The sequence below is a fragment of the Brassica napus genome, chromosome C4, assembly GCF_020379485.1.
Source record: "Brassica napus cultivar Da-Ae chromosome C4, Da-Ae, whole genome shotgun sequence".
Classification (NCBI taxonomy): domain Eukaryota; kingdom Viridiplantae; phylum Streptophyta; class Magnoliopsida; order Brassicales; family Brassicaceae; genus Brassica; species Brassica napus.
Window position 1 is genome coordinate 24400540 of NC_063447.1, and position 18917 is coordinate 24419456.

General features: G+C 43.3%; 21 non-coding genes and 3 pseudogenes across 21 annotated transcripts; all 24 read right to left on the reverse strand.

Annotated features, from left to right (window-relative positions):
- Positions 1 to 4509: 4509 nt before the first annotated feature.
- Positions 4510 to 4628, reverse strand: LOC125586471. Its single transcript, XR_007323000.1, has one exon. It is a non-coding gene; the product is annotated as a 5S ribosomal RNA (ribosomal RNA).
- A 376-nt stretch (positions 4629 to 5004) lies between these two features.
- On the reverse strand, positions 5005 to 5122 carry LOC125586488 (annotated as a pseudogene).
- Positions 5123 to 5498: 376 nt separating this feature from the next.
- LOC125586459 lies at positions 5499 to 5617 on the reverse strand. Its single transcript, XR_007322986.1, has one exon. It is a non-coding gene; the product is annotated as a 5S ribosomal RNA (ribosomal RNA).
- A 377-nt stretch (positions 5618 to 5994) lies between these two features.
- On the reverse strand, positions 5995 to 6113 carry LOC125586454. Its single transcript, XR_007322981.1, has one exon. It is a non-coding gene; the product is annotated as a 5S ribosomal RNA (ribosomal RNA).
- An 815-nt stretch (positions 6114 to 6928) lies between these two features.
- Positions 6929 to 7047, reverse strand: LOC125586479. The gene has a single exon (XR_007323009.1). It is a non-coding gene; the product is annotated as a 5S ribosomal RNA (ribosomal RNA).
- A 377-nt stretch (positions 7048 to 7424) lies between these two features.
- LOC125586473 lies at positions 7425 to 7543 on the reverse strand. The gene has a single exon (XR_007323002.1). It is a non-coding gene; the product is annotated as a 5S ribosomal RNA (ribosomal RNA).
- Positions 7544 to 7920: 377 nt separating this feature from the next.
- LOC125586464 lies at positions 7921 to 8039 on the reverse strand. Its single transcript, XR_007322991.1, has one exon. It is a non-coding gene; the product is annotated as a 5S ribosomal RNA (ribosomal RNA).
- Positions 8040 to 8413: 374 nt separating this feature from the next.
- On the reverse strand, positions 8414 to 8531 carry LOC125586475. Its single transcript, XR_007323005.1, has one exon. It is a non-coding gene; the product is annotated as a 5S ribosomal RNA (ribosomal RNA).
- Positions 8532 to 8907: 376 nt separating this feature from the next.
- Positions 8908 to 9026, reverse strand: LOC125586456. Its single transcript, XR_007322983.1, has one exon. It is a non-coding gene; the product is annotated as a 5S ribosomal RNA (ribosomal RNA).
- A 378-nt stretch (positions 9027 to 9404) lies between these two features.
- Positions 9405 to 9522, reverse strand: LOC125586477. The gene has a single exon (XR_007323007.1). It is a non-coding gene; the product is annotated as a 5S ribosomal RNA (ribosomal RNA).
- A 338-nt stretch (positions 9523 to 9860) lies between these two features.
- LOC125586463 lies at positions 9861 to 9979 on the reverse strand. Its single transcript, XR_007322990.1, has one exon. It is a non-coding gene; the product is annotated as a 5S ribosomal RNA (ribosomal RNA).
- A 379-nt stretch (positions 9980 to 10358) lies between these two features.
- Positions 10359 to 10476, reverse strand: LOC125586467. The gene has a single exon (XR_007322995.1). It is a non-coding gene; the product is annotated as a 5S ribosomal RNA (ribosomal RNA).
- A 378-nt stretch (positions 10477 to 10854) lies between these two features.
- LOC125586480 lies at positions 10855 to 10972 on the reverse strand. Its single transcript, XR_007323011.1, has one exon. It is a non-coding gene; the product is annotated as a 5S ribosomal RNA (ribosomal RNA).
- A 382-nt stretch (positions 10973 to 11354) lies between these two features.
- LOC125586468 lies at positions 11355 to 11472 on the reverse strand. Its single transcript, XR_007322996.1, has one exon. It is a non-coding gene; the product is annotated as a 5S ribosomal RNA (ribosomal RNA).
- A 376-nt stretch (positions 11473 to 11848) lies between these two features.
- Positions 11849 to 11966, reverse strand: LOC125586489 (annotated as a pseudogene).
- Positions 11967 to 12342: 376 nt separating this feature from the next.
- LOC125586484 lies at positions 12343 to 12460 on the reverse strand. The gene has a single exon (XR_007323015.1). It is a non-coding gene; the product is annotated as a 5S ribosomal RNA (ribosomal RNA).
- Positions 12461 to 12837: 377 nt separating this feature from the next.
- Positions 12838 to 12956, reverse strand: LOC125586460. The gene has a single exon (XR_007322987.1). It is a non-coding gene; the product is annotated as a 5S ribosomal RNA (ribosomal RNA).
- Positions 12957 to 13334: 378 nt separating this feature from the next.
- LOC125586487 lies at positions 13335 to 13452 on the reverse strand (annotated as a pseudogene).
- A 373-nt stretch (positions 13453 to 13825) lies between these two features.
- LOC125586482 lies at positions 13826 to 13944 on the reverse strand. The gene has a single exon (XR_007323013.1). It is a non-coding gene; the product is annotated as a 5S ribosomal RNA (ribosomal RNA).
- Positions 13945 to 14322: 378 nt separating this feature from the next.
- On the reverse strand, positions 14323 to 14441 carry LOC125586465. The gene has a single exon (XR_007322993.1). It is a non-coding gene; the product is annotated as a 5S ribosomal RNA (ribosomal RNA).
- Positions 14442 to 14816: 375 nt separating this feature from the next.
- Positions 14817 to 14934, reverse strand: LOC125586470. Its single transcript, XR_007322999.1, has one exon. It is a non-coding gene; the product is annotated as a 5S ribosomal RNA (ribosomal RNA).
- A 375-nt stretch (positions 14935 to 15309) lies between these two features.
- LOC125586478 lies at positions 15310 to 15427 on the reverse strand. Its single transcript, XR_007323008.1, has one exon. It is a non-coding gene; the product is annotated as a 5S ribosomal RNA (ribosomal RNA).
- Positions 15428 to 15798: 371 nt separating this feature from the next.
- Positions 15799 to 15917, reverse strand: LOC125586447. Its single transcript, XR_007322975.1, has one exon. It is a non-coding gene; the product is annotated as a 5S ribosomal RNA (ribosomal RNA).
- Positions 15918 to 16294: 377 nt separating this feature from the next.
- On the reverse strand, positions 16295 to 16412 carry LOC125586481. Its single transcript, XR_007323012.1, has one exon. It is a non-coding gene; the product is annotated as a 5S ribosomal RNA (ribosomal RNA).
- Positions 16413 to 18917: the final 2505 nt, after the last annotated feature.

Sequence of the window (18917 nt, forward strand, 5' to 3'; positions counted from 1 at the left end):
AGATTTTACTGCAAGGTTATTTGTAAAGACATATTTTTACGAAGTATAACTTTCGTTAAAGGATGCTCACACTCATTTTTGTCGGAGGTTTGGAAATTAACTTCGTCGTAACCGTTTTCGACCCCAACATTTTATTTTTGTATAGCTTCGTAATATGTTATCATTGTCCAATTCGTAGGTAATTTAAAACGCTATTATATTTTACTATAACTTTTTTGTTTTTGCTATTGTAGATTTGTTTGTCTAATTTGTAGTTTAATTTAAATGCTATGATTTTCAACTATAACAAGCGTTTTTTGTTATTGCTGGTTTGTTGGTTATGCTATGATATGTTGTTGCCCAGAATTGATTTCAGAAAAAACCCCTCATAAACAACAACGAAAGCATTCATAGAGCATTCATAGAATATGTAGGTAATACATAAGTCATAAAGTTTACACAGCCGATTGAAAACAGAAAACAAAGTCTTAGACATAAGATAATTATAAGTTCAGTAGCCTTGTTTAATGGTTGGACCAGAGTTCTTTATTCCCCAAGTTGCTACAATCAAAACCTCTAATCAGTATAGGAAAGATTGTAAAGAGAAAGCACAACACTTACTTGTTCCTCTTAAAATATGACCAATTTATCAACTGGCCATGTGATAGAAGAACCATGTGCCTCCTTCAAGCTCTCTATTTCATCAGATTTCCTCCAAACGGCTGCATCATCTACCAACATTTCTTCTACCCACACTCTAGCTGCGTTCGTACCCAATCGTACAAAGTGAACCATCTGATCTGGGTCTGTTGAATGCACACGTCCTTCGGCAACGACTTGTTTCCTCTCACTGATGTCCATCAATTTGCACTTCTGATTCACTTTTATAGCTTGGGATCCATCATTTAGATGTCATGTTTACAATACAAAACATTGTAATACTCAGATAGTAAGACAAATATTATTATTTACAACGTAAGGAAGAAAATGTTACCGGCATTGAGGGAGACTTCTGAGTAGGAGTAGTTGATGCTGTTGCTCTTGATTTTCCACTTTTTTTTACGCTGCTTCCAGTAGAACCAGGAGAAGGAACTTTAAGACCTGTAGTATTTGGAGTCGGAGACACTTTTCTTCTTGCTTCTACTGGGTTTTCGAATACAACTTTGTGAGCGGGCCATGATAGAAAAGTCATTACGCTGTCCTCAAGGTATGCCACTTCCAACATAGGCCTCCATAAAAATGTTTCAAGTTCATGTACAATATCCAGAAAAACTTTTACAGCCTTTGGTCCGAGAGGAAGTCCATTCACCAAAGCTTTTGGTTCTTGCGTCTGCCAACGTCCTTCACCAACAACTACATTATCATCGGATAAATCCAATAGTTTTCATTTGTCGAGAGAATTTCATCTTGAGCCCTATCAGACAATGTCAATACAATATCAGTAAAAGCCTACTCAGTACATTAACTACTTAGTACAATAACTAATAAGAGAATGGACCAAAATACTTTACCAGTGGGGCAATGTCTTCTGGTTGGAGGCCCTGGCCTAGTTCAACACATTTACTCTTAGGACATGCAATAATATGGCCAATAGCTTCCGGAATCGTGCACATGTTCTTCGTAGGTCTCCAGAGGAAAGCTTCTGGTTCAGTAGCAGCGTCAACCAATACTTTAACATCTGTAGGTCCTAAACGACAGTCATTGACTATATCATTTGGGTCTGAAGAGAGAATACGGCCCTCACCAACGTTGCCATCTTCATATTCTTCTCTTTGTAAGTAAAACCAAAACAATTCTTATTATTTTGTTATCACCTACTATCTCAATTTATAAACAGAAATATTATATGACCTGGTTTTTCACTGCTGCAAGTTCAGCCTTTAACTGATTAACCGTTTCCTAGAGTTCATATTGCTTCTCTTGCATTTGAGAAATAGTCTTGTGCTTAACTTGGAAGCAAGCTAACTTGTTCTTACTCATATTTCTGCCCATTACTCTCATACAACCAGGATTATCAGGTCCTAACTGTTTGACGAGTGTATCCTCATCTTGATTTTTAGCAGACAATGGATTGGCACCACTACCAAGCTCAGCTGCCTTTTTCTGTACATCAGACAACAAACGATTAACATGAAAAGCATTTGATATAACAAACCAGAATTTATGTTTTTCACTTACAATATTTTCAGCCGCATTTGTGTTTATAGGAGTTCCATCTTTCCGGGTACGAGACTTGACCCAAATTTTAAGTCTTGTCACTTGAGATGGGTCATCAGAACTGTTTTTCTATGGAAACATTGTATGTTAATATACCAACGTACCAATTTAAAAGGAAACAACGGGAAGAAAGAATACTTACCATGTCTTCTGCTAGTCTAACCATTCCCTTCCGACTACAAGTGTGAGGTATCTGTTTGTGTCTTCTGTCCTTGTAGCTATCACTCACAACCTATCATAACCTCTGATTGTTAATATGTTATCTACTTTCAACAAATATCTTACTCAACTCAAAATTAATACCTTGAATTCTTGGCTTGTTTTCAACTTCACAAATTTGCGCCATTCAACCGGAGGAACATTTATTCGGTCTGAGCTTCATCCTTTGTTGGTTATTATCTGCTTCATTGATTTGGGTAACAAGACGTGACTTCGATGATCTCCACAATGCTCCCATCTGCTTAAGCACTGCATCCCTATGGTAGTCTTCATCAATTTCAAACCTTTCCTGCACTCATGTAGAAAACAATTCAGTAATCTATCTCTAGTTGCATAACATCTAGTTGTTCTCATAGTATAGAAGTTTTTACCTGCACCGATTTCTAGAGAACTGTCTTCAGGAACATGCTCCCTTACCAATGGACCTAGATATGAAGACAACTTCACTGAACCTTCACCATACGCTTCTCCCAAGGCATTGAAATCAACATGAACTCTGGTATTTGGGTCTTTGGCTAGGTCTTTCGTTCTTGTTGGTCCACGCTTTATCTTACGGTTGGTTCCAACTTCAGGCTCTTCATTAGTAGATAGTTCGACTTCACCTTCAGGCTCGTCTGTGTTATGCTGCTCTTCTGTCTGTTGTTGTTCATTGTTTCTCTGTTCAGGGTTTTGTTGTTCTGGATCAAGTCAAGGTCCTTCCTGCTCTTGAACAACTTCAGCTCCTTCCTTCTCTTGAACAACTTCATGTTGGTCTGCCCCTTCACATGTAAAGTATAGACAAACTCAATTTATGTATCTTCTTATACTACTTTCTTTGTTGACTTCTTGACTCCTTTCTTTCTTCCACGTTTCATCTCAATTTACCTGCATCAAATTGTGAGCAGGAAAAAGTTAACTCTAGACAAAAAAACAACCAAGCACATAACAAGCACACACAGAAGCACACAAGCACATAACAAGCACACAAAGTGAGGATACGTTTCAGACATATATGCCTTCACAATCTGTTCTGACATTATCGGCTTCATCATTGTCAACTTCCATGTCAATATTTGTAGGCAGTGGCCCAATTTCAGCATTTCCCTCTTGAATATCTTCTTTACTATATCTTCCTGAAGGACCTCTCATGACAATATACCAATTAGAAGACTCATTTTCCCTTGAGTAAAAGACTTGCTTCACTTGAGAAGCCATTATGTACGGGTCACTTGTGAAAGAGGCTTAACTATGATTCATGTTAACAAGTGTAAAACCATCTTCAATCTTCACTCCGTTACCCTTTACAGCCCACTGACACCGGAGCAGAGGAACATAGAAGAAATTATAGTCTATCAGAATAATGTCAGTTACTCTGCCGTAGTAGGAAACCCAATCAACCACCTGTGATGTATCTTTCACACTAGATCTACAAACTGCTGTAGCCTCATAGTAAACCCCAGAATTCTGACTTTTCCAATCAATTGATGCGGTGTGAAACCTCTGACCGTTAACTATATAGCCCGTATATGACTTTGGTGAGGAACGTGGACCATAAGCTAGCCACTTGAGTGTTTCGTCATGTTCTTTAGAATCAAGAGGCACCTACAAAAGTTAAGACTAGTAAAACACCTATATCATATTACCAAAACCAGATAACAAATCATGTACCTGTTCTTTTAGCCATGAAGCAAAATTCTTAGTATGCATACTCCATTAGTGTTGGTATGATCGCACCCGTTAGTACATCACTCGCGTTTCCATATATCCTTTGTTTCGGCCAATCCAAGTGAAAGGCCGTGGGGCCCACATGATTTTCAGATTTTTTTCCAGCAAAAGAGTGCATCGAGGTTAATGGTGTTAAGAAAGCATAAAAAACACCCCGAAAATTAGACTGGGATCCTTTTTTAAGTCCCGTAACTTTCTGCAGCCCTTTTGAGGGTCAAAACGGCTGAATTTGAGCCCGAAAAATTGCGCCGTCTATTCCCCGCCCTTTAGGGTTTCTGGGCCTTTCCGAAATGGTGCTATGGGCGACGTAGTACCTCACGGTTTAAAGGTTATGAGGTTTCCAAGTATAAACTCGTTTTAGGCCGAAAAATAAAAAATAAAAAATAAAAAGGGGTGCAATAAGGGGTCTTCTCGGTAGGTAACCCATCCCAGTATTACTCTCGCCCAAGCACACTTACCTGCGGAGTTCTGATGGGATCCGGTGCATTAGTGCTGGTATGATCGCACCCGTTAGTACATCACTGGCGTTTCCATATATCCTTTGTTTCGGCCAATCCAAGTGTAAGGCCGTGGGGCCCACATGATTTTTTGATTTTTTCCAGGGAAAGAGTGCATCGAGGTTAATGGCGTTAAGAAAGCATCAAAAACACCCTGAAAATCCGGCTGTGAACCTTTTTACGGTCCGTAATTTTCTGCAGCCCTATTGAGGGCCAAAACGGCTGAATTTGGGCACAAAAAATTACGCCGTCTATTCCCCGCCCTTTATGATTTTGGGCTTTTCCGAAATGGGTCTATGGGCGACGTAGTTCCTCACGGTTTAAAAGTTATGAGGATTCCAATTTTAGACTCGATTTAGGCCGAAAGATAAAAAATAAAAAATAAAAAGGGGTGCAACCGAGGACTTCCCGGGAGGTCACCCATCATAGTACTACTCTCGCCCAAGCACGCTTAACTGCAGAGTTATGATGGGATCCATTACATTAGTGCTGGTATGATCGCATCCGTTAGTACATCACTCGCGTTTCAATATATCCTTTGTTTCGGCCAATCCAAGAGTAAGGCAGTGGGTCCCACATGATTTTCTGATTTTTCCAGCGAAAGAGTGCATCAAGGTTAATGGCGTTAAGAAAGCATCAAAAACACCTTGAAAATCCGACTGTGAACCTTTTTTACGGCCCGTAACTTTTTGCAGCCCTTTTGAGGGTTAAAACGGCTGAATTTGGGCTCGAAAAATTGCGTCGTCTCTTCTCCGCCCTTTATGGTTTTGAACTTTCCCGAAATGGTACTATGGGGGACGTAGTTCCTCACGGTTCAAAAGTTATGATGTTTCCAAGTTTAGACTCGTTTTAGGCAGAAAAATAAAAAATCAAAAATCAAAAGGGGTGCAACACGAAGACTTCCCGGGAGGTCACCCATCCTAGTACTACTTTCCCCCATGCACACTTAACTGCGGAGTCCTGATGGGATCCGGTGCATTAGTGCTGGTATGATCACACCCGTTAGTACATCACTCGCGTTTTCATATATCCTTTGTTTCGGCCAATCCAAGTGTAAGGCCGTGGGGCCCACATGATTTTCTGATTTTTCCAGCGAAAGAGTGCATGGAGGTTAATGGCGTTAAGAAAGCATAAAAAACACCCTAAAAATCCGACTGGGATCCTTTTTTAAGTCCCGTAACTTTCTGCAGCCCTTTTGAGGGTCAAAACGGCTGAATTTGGGCCCGAAACAATTCGCCTTCTATTAACCGCCCTTTATGGTTTTTAGGCCTTTCCGAAATGGTGCTATAGGCGACGTAGTTCCTCACAGTTCAAAAGTTATGATGTTTCCAAGTTTAGACTCGTTATATGCCGAAAAATAAAAAATAAAAAATAAAAAGGGGTGCAACAAGAGGACTTCCCGGGAGGTCACCCATCCCAGTATTACTCTCGCCCAAGCACGCTTAACTGCGGAGTTCTAATGGGATCCGGTGCATTAGTGCTGGTATAATCGCACCCGTTAGTACATCACTCGCGTTTCCATATATCCTTTATTTCGGCCAATCTAAGTGTAAGGCCGTGGGGCCCACATGATTTTCTGATTTTTTCCAGGGAAAGAGTGCATCGAGGTTAATGGCGTTAAGAAAGCATCAAAAACACCCTGAAAATCCGACTGTGAACCTTTTTACGGCCCGTAACTTTCTGCAGCCCTATCGAGGGTCAAAACGGCTGAATTTTGGCCCGAAAAATTGCGCCGTCTATTCCCCGCCCTTTATGGTTTTGAGCTTTTCCGAAATGGTGCTATGGGGGACGTAGTTCCTCATGGTTCAAAAGTTATGAGGTTTCCAAGTTTAGACTCGTTTTAGGCAGAAAAATAAAAAAATACAAAATAAAAAAGGGTGCAACACGAGGAGTCCTGATGGGATCCGGTGCATTAGTGTTGGTACGATCGCACCCGTTAGTACATCACTCGCCTTTCCATATATCCTTTGTTTTGGCCAATCCAAGTGTAAGGCCATGGGGCCCACATGATTTTCTGATTTTTTCCAGCGAAAGAGTGCATCGAGGTTAATTGCGCTAAGAAAGCATCAAAAAGACCATGAAAATCCGACTGGGATTCTTTTTTACCGCCCGTAACTTTTTGCAGCCCTTTTAAGGGTCAAAACAGCTGAATTTGGACCCGAAACATTTCGCCTTCTATTGACCGCCCTTTATGGTTTTTGGGCCTTTCCGAAATGGTGCTATAGGCGACGTAGTTCCTTACAGTTCAAAAGTTATGATGTTTCCAAGTTTAGACTCGTTTTATGTCGAAAAATGGAAATAAAAAATAAATAGGGGTGCAACAAGAGGAATTCCCGGGAGGTCACCCATCCCAGTATTACTCTCGCCCACGTACGCTTAGCGGCAGAGTTCTAATGGGATCCGGTGCATTAGTGCTGGTATGATCGCACCCGTTAGTACATCACTCGCGTTTCCATATATCCTTTGTTTCGGCCAATCCAAGTGTAAGGTCGTGGGGCCCACATGATTTTCTGATTTTTTCCAGCGAAAGAGTGCATCGAGGTTAATGGCGTTAAGAAAGCATCAAAAACACCCTGAAAATCCGACTGTGGACCTTTTTTACTGCCCGTAACTTTCTGCAAATCTTTTGAGGGTCAAAACGGCTGAATTTGGGCCCGAAAACTTGCGCCGTCTATTCCCCGCCCTTTATGGTTTTGGGCTTTTCCGAAATGTTGCTATGCGCGACGTAGTTCCTCACGGTTTAAAAGTTATGAGGTTTCCAAGTTTAGACTCGTTTTAGGTAGAAAAATAAAAAATAGAAGATAAAAAGGGGTGCAACACGAGGACTTCCCGGTAGGTCACCCATCCTAGTACTACTCTCGCTCAAGCACGCTTAACTGTGGAGTTCAGATGGGATCCGGTGCATTAGTGATTGTATGATCGCACCCGTCAATACATCTCTCGCGTTTCCATATATCCTTTGTTTCGGCCAATCCAAGTGTAAGGCCGTGGGGCCCACATAATTTTCTGATTTTTTTCAGCAAAAGAGTGCGTCGAGGTTAATGGCGTTAAGAAACCATCAAAAACACCCTTAAAATCCGACTGGGATCCTTGTTTACGGCCCGTAACTTTCTGCAGCCTTTTTAAGGGTCAAAACGGCTGAATTTGAGCCCGAAAAATATCGCCGTCTATTCCCCGCCCTTTAGGGTTTCAGGGCCTTTCCGAAATGGTGCTATGGGCGACGTAGTACCTCACGGTTCAAAGTTATGAGGTTTCCAAGTTTAAACTCGTTTTAGGCCGAAAAATAAAAAATAAAAAATAAAAAGGGGTGCAATAAGAGGACTTCTCAGTAGGTCACCCATCCCAGTATTACTCTCGCCCAAGCACGCTTAACTGCGGATTTCTAATGGGATCCGGTGCATTAGTGCTGGTATGATCGCACCCGTTAGTACATCACTCGCGTTTCCATATATCTTTTGTTTCGGCCAATCCAATTTAAAGGCCATGGGGCCCACATGATTTTCTAATTTTTTCCAGCGAAAGAGTGCATCGAGGTTAATGGTGTTAAGAAAGCATAAAAAACACCCTGAAAATCCGACTCGGATCCTTTTTTAAGTCCCATAACTTTCTGCAGCTCTATTGAGGGTCAAAACGGCTGAATTTGGGCCTGAAAAATTGCGCCGTCTATTCTCCGCCCTTTATGGTTTTGGAGCCTTTCCGAAATGGTTCTATGGCGACGTAGTTCCTCACGGTTCAAAAGTTATGAGGTTTCAAAGTTTAGACTCGTTTTAGGCCGAAAAATAAAAGAAAAATAAAAAGGGGTGCAACCAAGGACTTCCCGGGAGGTCACCCATCCTAGTATTACTCTCGCCCAAGCACGCTTAATTACGGAGTTCTGATGGGATCCGGTGCATTAGTGCTAGTATGATCGCACCCGTTAGTACATCACTCGTGTTTCCATATATCCTTTGTTTCGGCCAATCCAAGTGTAAGGCCATGGGGCCCACATGATTTTCAGATTTTTTACAGCGAAAAAGTGCATCGAGGTTAATTGCGTTAAGAAAGAATCAAAAACACCCTGAAAATCCGACTGTGAACCTTTTTTACGGCCCGTAACTTTCAACAGCCCTTTTGAGGGTCAAAACGGCTGAATTTGGGCCCGAAGACTTGCGTGTCTATTCCCCGCCCTTTATGGTTTTGTGCTTTTCCGAAATGCTGCTATGCGCGACGTAGTTCCTCACGGTTCAAAAGTTATGAGGTTTCCAAGTTTAGACTCGTTTTAGGTAGGAAAATAAAAAATAAAAAACAAAAAGGGGTGCAACACGAGGACTTCCCGGTAGGTCACCCATCCTAGTACTACTCTCGCTCAAGCACGCTTAACTGCGGAGTTCAGATGGGGTCCGGTGCATTAGTGCTGGTATGATCGCACTCGTCAATACATCACTCGCGTTTCCATATATCCTTTGTTTCGGCCAATCCAAGTGTAAGGCCGTGGGGCCCACATAATTTTCTGATTTTTTTCAGCAAAAAAGTGCGTCCAGGTTAATGGCGTTAATAAAGCATCAAAAACACCCTTAAAATCCGACTGGGATCCTTTTTTACGGCCCGTAACTTCCTGCAGCCCTTTTGAGGGTCAAAACGGCTGAATTTGAGCACGAAAAATTGCGCCGTCTATTCCCCGCCCTTTAGGGTTTCTGGGCCTTTCCGAAATGGTGCTATGGGCGACGTAGTACCTCACCGTTCAAAGGTTATGAGGTTTCCAAGTTTAAACTCGTTTTAGGCCGAAAAATAAAAAATAAAAAATAAAATGGGGTGCAACACGACGACTTCCTGGAGGTCACCCATCCTAGTACTACTCTCGCCTAAGCACGCTTAACTGCGGAGTTCTGATGGGATTCGGTGCATTAGTGCTTGTATGATCGCACCCGTTAGTACATCACTCGTGTTTCCATATATCCTTTGTTTCGGCCAATCCAAGTGTAAAGCCATGGGGCCCACATGATTTTCTGATTTTTTCCAGCGAAAGAGTGCATCGAGGTTAATGGCTTTAAGAAAGCATCAAAAACACCCCGAAAATCCGACTGTGAACCTTTTTTATGGCCCGTAACTTTCTGCAGCCATTTTGAGGGTCAAAACGGCTAAATTTGGCCCAAAACATTTCCGAAATGGTGCTATAGGCGACGTAGTTCCTCACAGTTCAAAAGTTATGAGGTTTCCAAGTTTAGACTCGTTTGATGCCGAAAAATGAAAAATGAAAAATAAAAAGGGGTGCAACAAGAGGACTTCCTGGGAGGTCACCCATCCCAGTATTACTCTCGCCCAAGCACGCTTAACTGCAGAGTTCTAATGGGATCCGGTGCATTAGTGCTGGTATGATCGCACCCGTTAGTAAATCACTCGCGTTTTCATATATCCTTTGTTTCGGCCAATCCAAGTGAAAGGCCGTGGGGCCCACATGATTTTCTTATTTTTTCAAGCGAATGAGTACATCGAGGTTAATGGTGTTAAGAAAGCATAAAAAACACCCTGAATATCCGATTGGGATCCTTTCTTAAGTCTCGTAACTTTCTGCAGCACTTTTGAGGGTCAAAACGGCTGAATTCGGGCCCGAAAAATTGCGCCGTCTATCCTCCGCCTTTTATGGTTTCGGGGCCTTTCCGAAATGGTTTTATGGGCTGCGTAGTTCCTCACGGTTCAAAAGTTATGAGGTTTCAAAGTCTAGACTCGTTTTAGGCTGAAAAAGAAAAAAATAAAAAATAAAAAGGGGTGCAACCGAGGACTTCCCGGGAGGTCACCCATCCTAGTATTAGTCTCGCCCAAGCACGCTTACCTGCGGAGTTCTGATGGGATCCGGTGCATTAGTGCTGGTATGATCGCACCCGTTAGTACATCACTCGCGTTTCCATATATCCTTTGTTTCGGCCAATCTAAGTGTAAGGCCGTGGGGCCCACATGATTTTCTGATTTTTTCCAGCGAAAAAGTGCATCGAGGTTAATTGCGTTAAGAAAGCATCAAAAACACCCTGAAAATCCGACTGTGAACCTTTTTTACGGCCTGTAACTTTCTGCAGCCATTTTGAGGGTCAAAACGCGTGAATTTGGGCCCGAAACATTGCACCGTCCATTCACCGCCCTTTATGGTTTCTGGGCCTTTCCGTAATGGGTCTATGGGTGACGTAGTTCCTTATGGTTCAAAAGTTATGAGGTTTCCAAGTTTAGACTCGTTTTAGGCCAAAAAATAAAAAATAAAAAATAAAAACGGGTGCAACCGAGGATTTCCCGGGAGGTCACCCATCATAGTACTACTCTAGCCCGTGCACGCTTAACTGCGGAGTTCTAATGGGATCCGGTGCATTAGTGTTGGTATGATCGCACCCGTTAGTACATCACTCGCGTTTCCATATATCCTTTGTTTCGGCCAATCCAAGTGAAAGGCCGTGGGGCCCACATGATGTTCAGATTTTTTTTTCCAGCAGAAGAGTGCATCGAGGTTAATGGTGTTAAGAAAGCATATAAAACACCCCGAAAATTCGACTGGGATCCTTTTTTAAGTCCCGTAACTTTCTGCAGCCCTTTTGAGGGTTAAAACAGCTGAATTTTGGCCCGAAAAATTGTGCCGTCTATTCTCCGCCCTTTATGGTTTCAGGGCCTTTCCAAAATGGTTCTATGGGCGACGTAGTTCCTTATGGTTCAAAAGTTATGAGGTTTCAAAGTCTAGACTCGTTTTAGGCTGAAAAAGAAAAAAATAAAAAATAAAAAGGGGTGCAACCGAGGACTTCCCGGGAGGTCACCCATCCTAGTATTAGTCTCGCCCAAGCACGCTTACCTGCGGAGTTCTGATGGGATCCGGTGCATTAGTGCTGGTATGATTGCACCCGTTAGTACATCACTGGCGTTTCCATATATCCTTTGTTTCGGCCAATCCAAGTGTAAGGCCGTGGGGCCCACATGATTTTTTGATTTTTTCCAAGGAAAGAGTGCATCGAGGTTAATGGCGTTAAGAAAGCATCAAAAACACCCTGAAAATCCGACTGTGAACCTTTTTACGGTCCGTAATTTTCTGCAACCCTATTGAGGGCCAAAACGGCTGAATTTGGGCACAAAAAATTACGCCGTCTATTCCCCGCCCTTTATGATTTTGGGCTTTTCCGAAATAGGTCTATGGGCGACGTAGTTCCTCACGGTTCAAAAGTTATGAAGCTTCCAAGTTTAGACTCGTTTTAGGCCGAAAGATAAAAAATAAAAAATAAAAAGGGGTGCAACCGAGGACTTCCCGGGAGGTCACCCATCATAGTACTACTCTCGCCCAAGCACGCTTAACTGCAGAGTTATGATGGGATCCATTACATTAGTGCTGGTATGATCGCATCCGTTAGTACATCACTCACGTTTCAATATATCCTTTGTTACGGCCAATCCAAGAGTAAGGTAGTGGGTCCCACATGATTTTCTGATTTTTCCAGCGAAAGAGTGCATCGAGGTTAATGGCGTTAAGAAAGCATCAAAAACACCATGAAAATCCGACTGTGAACCTTTTTACGGCCCGTAACTTTCTGCAGCCCTATTGAGGGTCAAAACGGCTGAATTTTGGCCCGAAAAATTGCGCCGTCTATTCCCCGCCCTTTCGGGTTTCTGGGCCTTTCCGAAATGGTGCTATGGGCGACCTAGTACCTCACGGTTCAAAGGTTATGAGGTTTCCAAGTTTAAACTCGTTTTAGGCCGAAAAATAAAAAATAAAAAATAAAATGGGGTGCAACACGACGACTTCCTGGAGGTCACCCATCCCAGTATTACTCTCGCCCAAGCACGCTTAACTGCGGAGTCCTGATGGGATCCGGTGCATTAGTGTTGGTACGATCGCACCCGTTACTACATCACTCGCCTTTCCATATATCATTTGTTTCGCCCAATCCAAGTGTAAGGCCATGGGGCCCACATGATTTTCTGATTTTTTCCAGCGAAAGAGTGCATCGAGGTTAATTGCGCTAAGAAAGCATCAAAAAGACCCTGAAAATCCGACTGGGATCCTTTTTTACCGCCCGTAATTTTTTGCAGCCCTTTTAAGGGTCAAAACAGCTGAATTTGGGCCCAAAACATTTCGCCGTCTATTGACCGCCCTTTATGGTTTTTGGGCCTTTCCGAAATGGTGCTATAGGCGACATAGTTTCTTACAGTTCAAAAGTTATGATGTTTCCAAGTTTAGACTCGTTTTATGTCGAAAAATAGAAATAAAAAATAAATAGGGGTGCAACAAGAGGAATTCCCGGGAGGTCACCCATCCCAGTATTACTCTCGCCCAAGCACGCTTAACGGCAGAGTTCTGATGGGATCCGGTGCATTAGTGCTGGTATGATCGCACCCGTTAGTACATCACTCGCGTTTCCATATATCCTTTGTTTCGGCCAATCCAAGTGTAAGGTCGTGGGGCCCACATGATTTTCTGATTTTTTCCAGTGAAAGAGTGCATCGAGGTTAATGGCGTTAAGAAAGCATCAAAAACACCCTAAAAATCCGATTGTGATCCTTTTTTAAGTCCCGTAACTTTCTGCAGCCCTTTTGAGGGTCAAAACGGCTGAATTTGGGCCCAAAACATTTCGCCGTTTATTGACCGCCCTTTATGGTTTCTGGGCCTTTCCGAAATAGGTCTATGGGCGACGTAGTTCCTCACGGTTCAAAAGTTATGAAGCTTCCAAGTTTAGACTCGTTTTAGGCCGAAAAATAAAAAATAAAATATAAAAACGGGTGTAACCGAGGACTTCCCGGGAGGTCACACATCCTAGTATTACTCTCGCCCAAGCACGCTTAACTGCGGAGTTCTGATGGTATCCGGTGCATTAGTGCTGGTATGATCGCACCCGTACATCACTCGCGTTTCCATATATCCTTTGTTCCGGCCAATCCAAGTATAAGGCTGTGGGGTCCACATGATTTTCTGATTTTTTCCAGCGAAAGAGTGCATCGAGGTTAATGGCGTTAAGAAAGCATCAAAAACACCCTGAAAATCCGACTGTGGACCTTTTTTACGGCCCGTAACTTTCTGCAGCCCTTTTGAGGGTCAAAACGGCTGAATTTGGGCCCAAAAACTTGCGCCGTCTATTCCCCGCCCTTTATGGTTTTGGGCTTTTCCGAAATGTTGCTATGCGCGACGTAGTTCCTCACGGTTTAAAAGTTATGAGGTTTCCAAGTTTAGACTCGTTTTAGGTAGAAAAATAAAAAATAAAAAATAAAAAGGGGTGCAACACGAGGACTTCCTGGTAGGTCACCCATCCTAGTACTACTCTCGCTCAAGCACGCTTAACTGGGGAGTTCAGATGGGATCCGGTGCATTAGTGATTGTATGATCGCACCCGTCAATACATCTCTCGCGTTTCCATATATCCTTTGTTTCGGCCAATCCAAGTGTAAGGCCGTGGGGCCCACATAATTTTCTGATTTTTTTCAGCAAAAGAGTGCGTCGAGGTTAATGGCGTTAAGAAACCATCAAAAACACCCTAAAAATCCGACTGTGTTCCTTTTTTACGGCCCGTAACTTTCTGCAGCCTTTTTGAGGGTTAAAACGGCTGAATTTAAGCCCGAAAAATTGCGCCGTCTATTCCCCGCCCTTTAGGGTTTCAGGGCCTTTCCGAAATGGTGCTATGGGCGACGTAGTACCTCACGGTTCAAAAGTTATGAGGTTTCCAAGTTTAAACTCGTTTTAGGCCGAAAAATAAAAAATAAAAAATAAAAAGGGGTGCAATAAGAGGACTTCTCAGTAGGTCACCCATCCCAGTATTACTCTCGCCCAAGCACGCTTAACTGCGGATTTCTAATGGGATCCGGTGCATTAGTGCTGGTATGATCGCACCCGTTAGTACATCACTCGCGTTTCCATATATCTTTTGTTTCGGCCAATCCAATTTAAAGGGCATAGGGCCCACATGATTTTCTAATTTTTTCCAGCGAAAGAGTGAATCGAGGTTAATGGTGTTAAGAAAGCATAAAAAACACCCTGAAAATCCGACTGGGATCCTTTTTTAAGTCCCATAACTTTCTGCAGCCCTATTGAGGGTCAAAACGGCTGAATTTGGGCCTGAAAAATTGCGCCGTCTATTCTCCGCCCTTTATGGTTTTGGGGCCTTTCCGAAATGGTTCTATGGGCGACGTAGTTCCTCACGGTTCAAAAGTTATGAGGTTTCAAAGTTTAGACTCGTTTTAGGCCGAAAAATAAAAGAAAAATAAAAAGGGGTGCAACCAAGGACTTCCCGAGAGGTCACCCATCCTAGTATTACTCTCGCCCAAGCACGCTTAATTGCGGAGTTCTGATGGGATCCGGTGCATTAGTGCTGGTATGATCGCACCCGTTAGTACATCACTCGTGTTTCCATATATCCTTTGTTTCGGCCAATCCAAGTGTAAGGCCATGGGGCCCACATGATTTTCAGATTTTTTACAGCGAAAGAGTGCATCGAGGTTAATGGCGTTAAGAAAGCATCAAAAAACCCTGAAAATCCGACTGTGAACCTTTTTTACGGCCCGTAACTTTTTGCAGCCCTTTTGAGGGTCAAAACGGCTGGATTTGGGCCCGAAAACTTCCCGTTTATTCCCTCCCCTTTATGGTTTTGGGGCCTTTCCGAAATGGTTCTATGGGCAACGTAGTTCTTCACGGTTCAAAAGTTATGAGGTTTCAAAGTTTATACTCGTTTTAGGCCAAAAAAGAAAAAATAAAAAGTAAAAAGGGGTGCAACCGAGGACTTCACGGGAGGTCACCCATCCTAGTATTACTCTCGTCCAAGCACGCTTAATTGCGGAGTTCTGATGGGATCCAGTGCATTAGTGCTGGTATGATCGCACCCGTTAGTACATCACTCGCGTTTCCATATATCCTTTGTTTCGGCCAATCCATGTGTAAGGCTGTGGGGCCAACATGATTTTCTGATTTTTCCAGCGAAAGAGTGCATCGAGGTTAATGGCGTTAAGAAGGCATCAAAAACACCCTGAAAATCCGACTGTGAACCTTTTTTACGGCCCGTAACTTTCTGCATCCCTTTTGAGGGTCAAAACGGCTGAATTTGGGCCCGAAGACTTGCGTGTCTATTCCCCGCCCTTTATGGTTTTGGGCTTTTCCGAAATGCTGCTATGCGCGACGTAGTTCCTCACGGTTCAAAAGTTATGAGTTTTCCAAGTTAAGACTCTTTTTAGGTAGGAAAAAAAAAAGAAAAAAAAAGGGGTGCAACACGAGGACTTCCCGGTAGGTCACCCATCCTAGTACTACTCTCGCTCAAGCACGCTTAACTGCGGAGTTCAGATGGGATCCGGTGCATTAGTGCTGGTATGATCGCACTCGCATTACGTCACTCGCGTTTCCATATATCCTTTGTTTCGGCCAATCCAAGTGTAAGGCCGTAGGGCCCACATAATTTTCTGATTTTTTTCAGCGAAAAAGTGCTTCCAGGTTAATGGCGTTAATAAAGCATCAAAAACACCCTTAAAATCCGACTGGGATCCTTTTTTACGGCCCGTAACTTTCTGCAGCCCTTTTGAGGGTCAAAACAGCTGAATTTGAGCCCGAAAAATTGCGCCGTCTATTTCCCACCCTTTATGGTTTCTGGGCCTTTCCGAAATGGTGCTATGGGCGACGTAGTACGTCACGGTTCAAAGGTTATTAGGTTTCCAAGTTTAAACTCGTTTTAGGCCGAAAAATAAAAAATAAAAAATAAAATGGGGTGCAACACGACGACTTCCTGGAGGTCACCCATCCTAGTACTACTCTAGCCTAAGCACGCTTAACTGCGGAGTTCTGATGGGATTCGGTGCATTAGTGCTGGTATGATCGCACCCGTTAGTACATCACTCGCGTTTCCATATTTCCTATGTTTCGGCCAATCCAAGTGTAAGGCCGTGGGGCCCACATGATTTTCTAATTTTTTCAGCGATAGAGTGCGTCGAGGTTAATAGCGTTAAGAAAGCATCAAAAACAGCCTGAAAATCCTTCTGGGATCCTTTTTTACGGCCCGTAACTTTCTGCAGCCCTTTTGAGCAAAACGAGTGAATTTGGGCCCGAAAAATTGCGCCGTCTATTCACCGCCCTTTATGGTTTCTGGGCCTTTCCGAAATGGTGCTATGGGCGACCTGGTACCTCACGGTTCAAAGGTTATGAGGTTTCCAAGTTTAAACTCGTTTTAGGCAGAAAAATAAAAAATAAAAAATAAAAAGGGGTGCAACACGAGTGTAGAACCTAAAATTTACACAAAGTATTTGATAGTGATACGGGTTTGATCTAGGTAAGACAAATGATGTAGGCAACGATATCTTTAGAACACAAGGATGTTAAATAGTTTCCGGTAAGCGAAAATTGACTTTATTGATAACTAGGATCGAAGACAATGAATTGAACTAGATCGAGTGATACAAATGAGATCGGTAAAGGAAGAATCTAAAAGTGGGAGGACAACAAGATCGATGTGAATGTATAGCTATCTCTAGGGTTTTCAACGTCCGCTCTTCCATGTTTCCTCTCCTTCCTTTATAGTATGTCGACTCCGAGATCCCCGTGGTAGCTCCACGATCTCAGCTTCTTGTGACGCGATCTCTATGACCTCAGCGACTCCTTCTCGAGCTCGAATTCTAGTCGTGGGTTTCGGCCTGTCTCGGCCAATGCCTTTGATCGTGGCCCATTACGGTATTGACCAAAATTGGGTCTAACATTTGTCCCCCAGCCTCTTTTGATTTGATCGAAAAGGAAAAGGGGGCGGTTATCTTTTGATCTGGATCTTGTCATTAGATAATCGATATCATTCGGATTCGATTATAATGATCGTTTTCGAAAAGAGCCGTTCGTTGGCGCGTTTTCTTTTATTGTTACATTAATCGGTATTTGACGATCTTTGATCTCGATATTTTGAATATCTTCCAATGGATAAACATAAAATTTTGGAATATCCCTGTTTCCTTAGATTTCGAGATTATTTTGTTCGGGTTGTTAAGATATTGCGAGGTCTCGATCTTTATAAAGCTTTTGGCTTTGTTCTGGGATTCGTCATAGTATTTCATTTAGTCTCGTTTTCGCTTGCTAAAGAAACATGACTTCGAGAAGATCTAACTCTCGCGATTCCGATAGGGTGCGAACTCGAACTGGTGGTGCCAATGCGGAACGTATTCGATCCGGAGACGTGAGCGACGCGATCACTGAAGCTCTTCGTGAGGAGACCCGACTTCCGCGGCTTTCATCCCAAGGGACCAAAGATCCCGAGAGTGATACGTCTATTGCTCGTGTTAAGTCGAGCAGCCCAACGGGTTCGGATGGGCGTGATCGTCCTCCGAAGAAGGCTAAATCAAATGGTTTGGACCGTCATCTTGTTGTCTCGGGTGACGCGGCTGTTGCCAAGCCGTTTCATTGGCAATTCTCACACTCAAAGGATTGCCCTATTACTGAAGATCCAGATAGTGTCGCTCATTTGGTGAGGCACTTCAAGCCCGCTGGATGTCCGCTTCCTTCTCTGCGTAATATGACGGAGCGCGAGGCCTATGTAAAGATGGCAGTGGCCCATGCTAAGGTGGTTCTTTTGGAAATATGATCCTCGTTGAACCTTTGGTTCGTTTTGTCTGTATTGATTAGCCGTGTTTCAGGCTATGGAAGCTAGCAATGAGTTCGCGGCGACTTTAGAGAAACGCCTACAGGATGTTCCGTGTTCCGACGAACTCAACGAAATAAAGAAGGTCGTTCGTGAGCTAAAGCTTTGTATGAAGATGGCTCAAGATCGGGAGCGTGCCAAACCTATGAATCGGGATATTCTCGAAACTCACAAAGAAAAAAGGATAATGCTGCCCAACTGGCTGCCGCCGAAAAGCTGGGGAATCAAGCTGCTACACTCGAAGCTCGTCTACGGGTTGTGAGTAACAAAAGGAGATCGGCCCTCGAGCAAGTTTCTTTTTTGGAGGCGAAGGTTGAATCTTCTGCCAGCAAGTTCTCTGATGACCTTCGCTGTGCGACCTATGATGCCAAAAAGATTATGGTGGATAGCTATCTGGAAGTGCTGGTTTCTCTGAAGGAGAAATGGGAAAGGAAGAAGGCTCCGACTGATTGTGAGGCTCGTCTTCGGGAATTTGTGGCCAATATAGATCTCTTGAAGGATATTATGAACAACAATCTCCTGGCTTTAGACGAGTTGTTGCGGCTTCGAGCGAAGGAGGTCGAGCTTGGGTCCGAAGTCGATGTGATGGCGACCTCAGATTTCTCTATCGGGAAGCTCGACCTGCCCCAGATTTCAGAGGATCTGCCAGAGGATTTCTTTGCTAAGGTTTCTTCTGCGACGGATGACGCGGCGAAGTGCTCGGATGACCGGT